At 37.3% G+C, this 11,459-nt stretch overlaps 1 non-coding gene across 1 annotated transcript; it reads left to right on the top strand.

Annotated features, from left to right (window-relative positions):
* Positions 1 to 9,183: 9,183 nt before the first annotated feature.
* Positions 9,184 to 9,290, top strand: LOC128095724 (U6 spliceosomal RNA). Its single transcript, XR_008213336.1, has one exon. It is a non-coding gene; the product is annotated as a U6 spliceosomal RNA (small nuclear RNA).
* The last annotated feature ends 2,169 nt before the right edge of the window (positions 9,291 to 11,459 follow it).

The following is an 11,459-nucleotide window of genomic DNA, read 5'->3' as shown; positions in this document are numbered from 1 at the left end:
TTCTGAGTCTTGGTTATCTCACTCAGGATGATATTTTCGAGTTCCATCCATTTGCCTGCAAATTTCATGATGTCATTGTTTTTCTCTGCTGAGTAATACTCCATTGTGTATATGTAGCACATTTTCTTAATCCATTGTTCAAGGGAGGGGCATCTAGGTGGTTTTTCAGGTTCTGGCTATTATGAATAATGCTGTTGTGAGTGTAGTTGAGCATCTGTTCTTGTCATATGATTTAGCATTCCTTGGGTATATTCCTAAGAGTGGTATAGCTGGGTCTTGAGGTATATTGATTCCCAATTTTCTGAGAAACTGCCATAATAATTTCCAAATTGGCTGTACCAGTTTGCACTCCAACCCACAGTGGAGGAGTGTTCCCCTTGCTTCACATCCTCTTCAACATAAGCTATCTGTGGTGCTTTTGTTCTTAGCCATTCTGACATGTGTAAGATGGTATCTAATTTGAAATTATTCCTTTGAGAATTATCTGTTTATCTCTACAGGGCCATTTATAATTGATTTGTTTGTTATTTTGATGTCTACTTCTTGAATTCTTCATACAATTTGGATATCAGCCCTCTGTCATATGTGGGGTTGGTGAAATCATTTCCCATTCTGTATTCTGTAATTTTATCTTATTTACTGTGTCTTTTGCTTTACAGAAGCTTCTTAGTTTCAAGAGGCCCATTTCTTAATTGTTGTTCTCAGTGTCTGTGCTACTGGTATTATATTTTGAAAGTGTTCGCCTGTGCCAATTCATTCAAGACTAATTCCTAATTTCTGTTCTTTCAGGTTCAGTGAAACTGGTTTTATGTTGAGGTCTTTGATCCACTAGGAGTTGAGTTTTGTACGTGGTGATAGATATGGATCTACTGCCAATCTTCTACATGTTAACATCTAGTTATGCCAGCATCATTTGTTGAAGAAACTTTCTTTATTCCATTGTACAGTTTTCGCTTCTTTGTCAAACAGCAGCTGTTCATAGGTGTGTGGTTTAATATCAGGGTCTTCAATTCAATTTCATTGGTCAACATGTCAGGTTTTTTTATTTTTTATTTAATTTTACATATCAGCCATGGATTCCTTTGTTCTCCCTCCCCCCTGACATCCCCCCAGCCCACCCCTCCATTTCCATCTCCTCAAGGGCAAAGACTCATCTGAGGATTGAGTTCAACCTGGTACATTCAGTCCAGACAGGTCCAGTCCCCTCATCCCAGGCTGAGCTAAGTGTCTCTGTATAAGCCGCAGGTTTCAAACAGCCAGCTCATGCACGGAGGACAGGACCTGGTCCCACTGCCTGGATGCCTCCCAAACAGATCAAGCTAAGCAACTGTATCACTTATCCAGAGGGCCTGATCCAGTTGGGAGCTCCTCAGCTATTGGTTCATAGTTCATGTGTTTCCATTTGTTTGGCTATTTGTTCTTGTGCTTTATCCAACCTTGATCTCAACAATTCTCGCTCATATAAACCCTCCTCATTCTCGCTAATTGGACTCTCAGAGATCCACCCGGGGCCTAACCATGGATCTCTGCATCCAGATCCCTCAGTAGTTGGATGGGGTTGGATTTTGTCAAATGCCTTTTCTGCATCTAGTGAGATCATCATGTGGTTGTTTTATTTAAGTTTGTTTATATGGTGTATTACATTGACAGACTTTTGTAAGTTGAACTACCCTTGCATCCCTGGAATGAAGCCTACTTGATCATGGTGGATAATTGTTTTGATGTGTTCTTGGAGTCTGTTTGCCAGTATTTTATTAAGTATTTTTGCATCAATGTTCATGAGGGAGATCGGTCTGTAGTTCTCTTTCTTTGTTGCATTCTGGTTTGGTTTAGGAATCAGGGTAATTGTAGCCTCATAGAAGGAGTTTGGTAGTGTTCCTTCTGTTTCTATTGTGTGGAACAATTTAGAGAGTATTGGTATTAACTCTTCTTTGAAGATCTGGTAGAATTCTGTGCTGAAACCATCTGATCCTGGGCTTTTTTTGGTTGGGAGAATTTTAATGACTGTTTCTATTTCATTAGGGGTTATTGGACTATTTAAACAGTTTATCTGGTCTTGATTTAACTTAAGTATGTGGTACCTATCCAGAAAGTTATCCATTTCTTTTAGGTTTCCCAGTTTTGTGGAGTAGAATTTTTTGATGTATGACCTGATGATTCTCTGGATTTCCTCAATGTCTGTTGTTATGTCCCCCTTTTCATTTCTGATTTTGTTGATTTGGATGCTCCCTCTCTCTGTCTTTTGGTTAGTTTGGATAAGGCCTTGTCTATCTTGTTGATTTTCTCAAAGAACCAACTCTTTGTTTAATTAATTTTTTGTATTGTTCTCTTTGTTTCTATTTTATTGATTTCAGCTCTCAATTTGATAATTTCCTGGTGTGTATTCTTCCTGGGGGACTTTGCTTCTTCTTGTTCTTGATCTTTCAGGTGTGCTCTTAAGTTACTAGTGTGAGATTTCTCCAACTTATTTATGTGTGCATTTAGTTCTATGAATTTACCCCTTAGCACTGCTTTCATGGTGTCCCATAAGTTTAGGCATATGGTGTCTTCATTTTCGTTGATCTATAGGAAGTTTTTAATTTCTTTCTTTATTACTTCCTTAACCCATTGGTGATTCAGTTGGGTATTATTCAGTTTCCATGAGATTGTAGATTTTCTGTAGTTTTTGTCATTGTTGAAATCTAACTTTAGACCATGGTGGTCTGATAGAACAAGAACACAGGAGGTTATTCCAATTTTTTTGTATCTGTTGAGATTGGTTTTGTGCCCACTATGTGGTCGATTTTAGAGAAGGTTCCATGGGGTGCTGAGAAGAAGGTATATTCTTTTTTGTTAGGATGGAATGTTCTGTAGATATCGATTAAGTCCATTTGAGTCATGACATCAGTTAAGTCCTTTATTTCTCTGTTAAGTTTCAATTTGGGAGATCTGTCCAGTGGTGAAAGTGGGGTGTTGAGGTCTCCCACTATTAATGTGTGGGGTTTTATATGTGGTTTAATCTTTAGTAATGTGTCTTTTTCATATGTGTGTGCCCTTGTGTTTGGGGCATAAATGTTCAGAATTGAGACTTCATCTTGGTGGATCTTTCCTGTGATGAGTATGTAATGCCCTCCTTGATCTCTTTTGTTTGATTTTAGTTTGAAGTCTATTTTGCTGGATATCAGGATGGCTACACCCGCTTGTTTCTTAAGACCGTTTGATTGGAAAGTCTTTTCCCAGCCTTTTATTTTTAGGTAGTGTCTATCTTTTGAATTTGAGTGTGTTTCTTGTATGCAGCAGAAAGATGGGTCCTGCTTTCATATCTATTCTGTAAACCTATATCTTTTTATAGGTAAATTAAGTCCATTGATATTGAGGGATATTAATGACCACAGAGTGTTCATTCCTGTTATTTTTGGTGGTAATGTGTGTGTGTACTTCTCTTCCTTGGTTTTACTGCTGTGCTTTATCTATTACCTGTGTTTTTCAGGGTGTATCTGACTTCCTTAGGTTGGAATTTTCCTTCTAGTGCTTTCTGTAGGACTGGGTTTGTGGATAAGTATTGTTTAAATCTGGCTTTGTCTTGGAATGTCTTGTTCACTCTGTCTATGATGATTGAAAGTTTTGCTGGGTATATTAGTCTAGGCTGGCATCCATTGTCTCTTAGTGTCTGCATTAATCTGTCCAGGTCCTTCTGTCTTTCAAAGTCTCCATTGAGAAATCAGGTGTTATTCTGCTGGGTTTGCCTTTATACATCACTTGGCCTTTTTCCTTTGCTGCTCTTAATATTCTTTCTTTATTCTGTACATTTAGTTGTTTAATTATTATGTGGCGAGGGGACTTTTTGGGGGGGGGTCTAGTCTGTTTGGTGTTCTATAGGCTTCTTATATCTTCATAGGCATTTCCTTCTTTAAGTTGGGAAAGTTTTCTTCTATGATCTTGTTGAATATATTTTCTGTGGCCTTGAGTTGGTATTCTTCTCCTTCTTCTATCCTTATTATTTGTAGGTTTGGTCTTTTCATGGTGTCCCAAATTTCTTAGACATTTTGGTTCATGACTTTGTTGGCTTTAGTGTTTTCTTTGACTGATAAATCTATTTCTTCTACTGTATCTTCAATGCCAGAAATCCTCTCTTCCATCTCTTGCATTCTCTTGGTTATACTTGCATCTGAAGTTCCCAATCGTTTACTTAGATTTTCTATTTCCAGCGTTCCCTCTGTTTGTGTCTTCTTCATTTTTTCTTTTTCCCTTTTCAGGCCTTGGAATGATTCCTTCATTTGTTTCATTCCTTTTCTTGATTTTCTTTCAGTACTTTATTGTTTTCTTTCAGGACTTTATTGTTTTCTTCTAATTTGTTAAACCTTTCCTCTAGTTGTTTACAGCGTTCTTCCCATTTTTTTTTGTCTTTTCCTGTATATAAGCCTCTACCTTCTTCATGATGTTATTCATAAGGCTGTTTTCTTCTGCTTCTTCCAATTTTTGATGTTCAGGTCTAGATGTTGGAGGAGGGCTAGGTTCTGGTGATGCTGTATTGCTCTTCATTTTCTTGTATGTATTTCTGCCTTGATGTCTGCCCATCTCCTTGTGGTTTGTTCTTGGTCTTATCAGCGTACTTGGTTCAGACAGAGCTGATAGATTCAGGAAGTCTCTCTCCCTTGTCCAGATGGGAGCTCTCTTGTCCAAATGGGAACTCCAGGGCAGGATGGGAGCTCTTGTCCAGACAGGAAGTCCGGGGCAGGATGGGCGCTCTTGTCCAGAAGGGAAATCTCAGGTCGGATGGTCACTCTTGTCCTGAATGGAAGTCTGGGGCCGAATGGGAGCTCTTGTCTCTCTCTCTCTCTCTCTCTCTCTCTCTCTCTCTCTCTCTCTCTCTCTCTCTTCCAGAAGGGAAGTCCAGGGCAGGATGGGAGCTGGGGGGCAGCCTCTAAGTCTCAGGAAGTGGCTGGTGTTTCCGGCGGATGGACTTGGGGACAGGGCATGGAGATTGCAGGGTCTTGCCAGGGGTCTTGGAGAAGGGGATCATTCCCAGTGGGGTTAGAAGGGAACCTGCTGGGTGGCCAGAACCTGTGGCCAAGTTGGGCAGGTCTTCCCCGGAGTGGCTGGTGCCCAGGGATGGGGTCTGGGCTGAGTCAGGACACTCACCTCTGGTCCAGGAATGAAGTGTGGTATCCATTTCTTAATACATGTATGGAGGAAAAAAAACACTTGATGGACTCAGTGTTTTTTTCTTCCTCCATGTAAGTTCTGGGAATTGAACTTGGGTCTTTTGAAGAAAGGTGCTTCAGTGGCTGGTGCCCAGGGATGGGGTCTGGGCTGAGCCAGGACACTCACCTCTGGTCCAGGAATGAAGTGTGGTATCCATTTCTTAATACATGTATGGAGGAAAAAAAACACTTGATGGACTCAGTGTTTTTTTCTTCCTCCATGTAAGTTCTGGGAATTGAACTTGGGTCTTTTGAAGAAAGGTGCTTCAGTGATTAGAAGCAAAGGCACAAAGATTTACTGCACCATTTTTCTCACCCCAGTTTAAGATTTTTTTAAATGTTATAGACCTAATGTGTGTGTGTGTGTGTGTGTGTGTGTGTGTGTGTGTGTGTGTGTGTGTGTACATGTGGGTGTGTGTATTTTTTAATCAGGTTTTTAGGGCACTTATTAGGCATCTAGTTAGGCACTTATTATTTCCTTTATTAGTCTTTTTAAATTTTAATTTAACTTATACAACGATATCAACTATACATATGTATTGGATAATGAAAATAGTAATTTTTAGATGGTAGAATAGAACATGGTGTAGTGGAAATTTTGACCAAGAATGCCTTGGGTATCACTGAATTGAAACTTACCAAAAGCTTGCACGAGAAAGCTAAACAGAATTTGCCATGCTACTTTAACTAGAATGAAGGTGACCACCATTACTTTCAAAAATGAGAGAAAAGGAAGAGAAACTTAATGTTCACTAATGAATGAAGATTAATTGACTGTCAAGTTTGGGGTTATTACCAAGTGTGATGTTAATGATAGCTATTCATTAGGGATTTTGTGTTTTTCTGTGGAAGACAAACTTGGGGAAGCAACTGGATCTCTCTCAATCCTCCTAATGTGGCCATAGTGCCATAGTAAATAAGTATTTTTTTCTGCTTTTCATGATTTGTTAGGCTCTGTTAATGGGCTTATTTAGAAAAAGTGGCTGTGTCTGGATTGTTGGGGCATAGGCTACAACCAACCACACTACAACCAAAAATTATCTCTACATAATAACATGAGAATTTTAGAAGAATAAAAAGCCATATTTTGGTGTGAGTGCCCACAGAAAGTTTTTTATGGATTGAGATGAAAGAAGAAAGTTCCTAGCAGCAGCTAGAGTCACTTTCTCCATGAAAATATTCCTATCATTACAGTTCAGCTGCTTTTTAATTCGTACTTGACGAAACATGGAAACTAAATTTTGTTTTTTTTTTAAACATCAAAAAATTCTGACTATTGATAAGTATACATCTCACCTTATAGTGAAAATCCTGTTTTACAGTACACAGAAGTTATGATACAGATCAAAGACAATTACCCAGTCTCAACCAATATCTCTAGATATTTTTTCTAAAGATCATAGAACATCATGGAAGAGGAGGCATAAAAATTGTAAGAGTGAGAGTATCAGGACACTTCCTGCAAGATTTCATGATTTCTACACATAACATGGAAGTTGCTTCTATTAAATCTCAGCAGTATATTTGCTTAAAGAAGACCAGTGCTTTGACATTAACAGTAGACATCGCAACATAGAAGGGAGAATTTCCACAAGGCCTAACACATAGATGAAAATCTGTGGGTGATCTATCACTGCTAAGAGAAAATGAACAAGTTTTCACTAGGGATAAGTCTCTGGATATAATAAACACAAGTACATAGGAGCAAAATGGACTCAGTAAACTTTTTTTTTGTGAACAAGTGTTACCTGTGAGGTACACTTTGAGTTTTGTGTAACAATGCTAATTATTAAAGAGGTGGTCCATGGATTTTAGGAGGAGGAATAAGGGACCTAATTGATATTATGACTAAAATGGACTTAATTGATATCTACAGAATATTCAACCCTAAAAAAAAAAAAAAGAATATACCTTCTTCTCAGCACCTCCATGGAACTTTCTCTAAAATCAATGACATACTCAGTCACAAAACAAATCTCAACAGATACCAAAAAAATGTAATAACCTCCCGTATTCTGTCAGACCACCATGGCTTAAAGTTAGATTTCCACAACAAAAATCAGAGAAAGCATAGAAACTCTTGAAAACTGAATAATGATCAACTGAATCACCAATGGGTCAAGGGAACAATAAAGAAAGTAAATAAAGACTTCCTAGATTTCAATGAAAATGAATGTACTACATCCTCAAACTAATGGGACTCCATGAAAGCAGTGCTAAGAGGAAAATTCATATCACTAAAAGCCCACATAAAGAAGATGGATAAATCTCACACTAGTGACTTAACAGAACACCTGAAAGATGTAGAACAAGAAGAAGCAAAGTCCCCCAGGAAGAATACACACCAGGAAATTATCAAATTGAGAGCTGAAATCAATAAAATAGAAACAAAGAGAACAATACAAAAAATTAATTAAACAAAGAGTTGGTTCTTTGAGAAAATCAACAAGATAGACAAGGCCTTATCCAAACTAACCAAAAGACAGAGAGAGGGAGCATCCAAATCAACAAAATCAGAAATGAAAAGGGGGACATAACAACAGACATTGAGGAAATCCAGAGAGTCATCAGGTCATACTTTAAAAACCTCTACTCCACAAAACTGGAAAATCTAAAAGAAATGAATAATTTTCTGCATAGGTATCACATACATAAGTTAAATCAAGACCAGAAAAACAAATTAAATTGACCAATAATGAATAAGAAAATAGAAAGAATCATTTAGTCTCCCAATAAAAAAGCCTAGTATGAGATAGTTTCAATGCAGAATTCTACCAGATTTTCATTGAAGAGGTAATACCAATATTCTTCAAATTGTTCCACACAACAGAAACAGAAGGAATGTTACCAAACTCCTTACATGAGTCTACAGTTACTCTGATTCCAAAGTCACACAAAGATGCAAAAAAGAAAGAGAATTAGACACTAATCTCCCTCATGAACACTAATACAAAAATACTCAATAAAATATTGGCATACTGACTCCAGGAACACATCAAAAATATCACCCACCATGATCAAGTAGGCTTCATTACAGACATGCAAGGATGGTTTAACAAACAAAATTCTGTCAATGTAATATACCATATAAACAAACTGAAAGAAAAGAAACACATGATCATTTCATTACATGCTGAAAAAGTCTTTGAGAAAATCCAACACCCCTTCATGATAAAGGTCTTGGAGAGACCAGGAATACAGGAAACATACCTAAACATAATAAAGGCAATTACAGCAAGCCAACAGTCAACATCAAATTAAATGAAGAGAAACTCAAAGTGATTCAGCCAAAATCAGGAAACAAACAAGGCTGTCCCCTCTTCCCATATTTCTTCAATGGGGTATGTGAAGTTCTAGCTACAGCAATAAGACAACAAATTGTAAAGGAAGAAGTCAATTTTACTATTTGCAGGTGATATGACAGTACACATAAGTGAGAAAAAATTCTATCAGGAAACTCCTATAGCTAATAAATACTTTCAGTAATGTGGCAGGTTACAAGATTAGCTAAAAAATCAGTAGCCCTCCTATATACAATGATAAACAGGATGAGGAAGAAATCCGAGAAGCATCGCCATTTACAATGGCCAAAAATAATATAAAATTTCTTGGGGTAACTCTCATTAAGCAAGGGAAAGACCTGTATGATGACAACTTTAACTCTCTGAAGAAAGAAATTGAAGAAGATCTCAGTAAATGGAAAGATCTCCCATGCTCATGGATAGGAAGGATAAACATAGTAAAAATGGCAAACTTACGAAAAACAATCTACAAATTTAATGCAATCACCATCAAAATTCCAACACAATGCTTCACAGATCTAGAAAGAGCAATACTCAACTTCATTTGGAGAAACAAGCAAACAAAAAAAACCAGGATAGCTAAAAGAATCCTGTACAACAAAGCCATCTCTGGAGACATCACCATACCTGACATCAAGCTCTACTGTAGTGCTATAATAATGAAAACAGTTTAGTATTGGCATAAAAACTGACATGTGGTTCTCAATTCGGCAGTACATATACTAAAATTGGAATAATACATAGAGGATTAGCATGGCCCCTGCACAAGAATGACATGCAAATTCGTGAAGCGTTCCATATTTTTACTCAAAGGGACTTAATTGATATCTACAGAACATTCCATCCTAACAAAAAAGAATATACCTTCTTCTCAGCACCCCATGGAACCTTCTCTAAAATTGACCACATACTTGGCCACAAAGCAAATGTAGACAGATACAAAACTTTTGGAGTAACCTCCGAGATTCTATCAGACCACCATGGTTTAAAGTTAGATTTCAACAACAACAAAAACTACAGAAAACCGACAATCTCATGGAAACTGAACAATTCTCAACTGAATCACCAATGGGATAAGGAAGAAATAAAGAAAGAAATTAAAGACTTCCTAGAGATCAATGAAAAGGAAGACACCACACACCCAAAACTATGGGACTCTATGAAAGCAGTGCTAAGAGGGAAATTCATAGCACTAAATGCCCACATAAATAAGTTGGAGAAATCTCACACTATTGACTAATAGCACACCTGAAAGCTCTAGAACAAGAAGAAGCAAAGTCTCCCAGGAAGAATACACACCAGGAAATTATCAAATTGAGAGCTGAAATCAATAAAATAGAAACAAAGAGAACAATACAGAAAATTAATTAAACAAAGAGTTGGTTCTTTGAGAAAATCAACAAGATAGACAGGGCCTTATCCAAACTAACCAAAAGACAGAGAGAGGGAGCATCCAAATTAACAAAATCAGAAATGAAAAGGGGGACATAACAACAGACATTGAGGAAATCCAGAGAATCATCAGGTCATACATCAAAAACCTCTACTCCACAAAACTGGAAAACCTAAAAGAAATGGATAACTTTCTGGATAGATACCGCATACCTAAGTTAAATCAAGACCAGATAAACTATTTAAATAGTCGAATAACCAGTAACGAAATAGAAACAGTCATTAAAATTCTCCCAACCAAAAAAACCCAGGATCAAATGGTTTCAGTGCAGAATTCTACCAGATCTTCAAAGAAGAGTTAATACCATAAATTGTTCCACACAATAGAAACAGAAGGAACATAATCAAACTCCTTCTATTAGGCTACAATTATCCTGATTCCTAAACCAAACCAGGATGCAACAAAGAAAGAGAACTACAGACTGATCTCCCTCATGAAAATTGATGCAAAATACTTAATAAAATACTGGCAAACAGACTCCAAGAACACATCAAAACAATTATCCACCATGATCAAGTAGGCTTCATTCCAGGGATGCAAGGGTAGTTCAACTTACAAAAGTCTGTCAATGTAATACACCATATAAACAAACTTAAAGAAAAAAACCACATGATGATCTCACTAGATGCAGAAAAGGCATTTGACAAAATCTAACACCCCTTCATGACAAAGGTCTTGGAGCGATCAGGAATACAGGGAACATACCTAAACATAATAAAGGCAATTTACAGCAAGTCAACAGTCAACATCAAATTAAATGGAGAGAAACTCAAAGCCATTCCATTAAAATCAAGAACGAGGCAAGGCTGACTGCTCTCCCCATATTTATTCAATATAGTACTTGAAGTTCTAGCCAGAGCAATAAGACAACATAAGGAGATTAAGGGGATACAAATTGGAAAGGAAGAAGTCAAGCTTTCTCTATTTGCAGATGACATGATAGTATACTTGAGTGTCCCCAAAGATTCAACCAAGGAACTGATACAGCTTATAAACACCTTCAGCAACATAGCAGGATACAAGATCAACTCAAAAAAATCAGTAGCCCTCCTATATACAATGGACAAAGCAACTGAGAAGAAAATCAGAGATACATCACCCTTTACAATAGCCACAAATGATATAAAATACCTTGGGGTAATACTAACCAAGCAAGGGAAGGACCTATATGACAAGAACTTTAAGTCCCTGAAAAAAGAAATTGAAGAAGATGTCAGAAAATGGAAAGATCTCCCATGCTCATGGATAGGCAGGATTAACATAGTAAAAAATGACAAACTTATGAAAAGCAATCTAAAGATTCAATGCAATTCCCATCAAAATACCAACACAATTCTTCACAGACCTGGAAAGAATAATACTCAACTTCTTATGGAAAAACAAAAAACCAAGGATAGCCAAAAGAATCCTGTACAATAACACAACCTCTGGAGGCATCACGATCCCTGACTTCAAGCTCTACTATAGAGCTACAGTAATAAAAACATCTTGATACTGGCATAAAAACTGACAGGTGGACCA

Source organism: Peromyscus californicus, unplaced genomic scaffold (genome assembly GCF_007827085.1).
Source record: "Peromyscus californicus insignis strain IS unplaced genomic scaffold, ASM782708v3 Scaffold_4__1_contigs__length_199733344, whole genome shotgun sequence".
Lineage (NCBI taxonomy): Eukaryota > Metazoa > Chordata > Mammalia > Rodentia > Cricetidae > Peromyscus > Peromyscus californicus.
The sequence above is the reverse complement of the archived record's forward strand: the minus strand, read 5'-3'. Positions and strand labels throughout refer to the sequence as shown.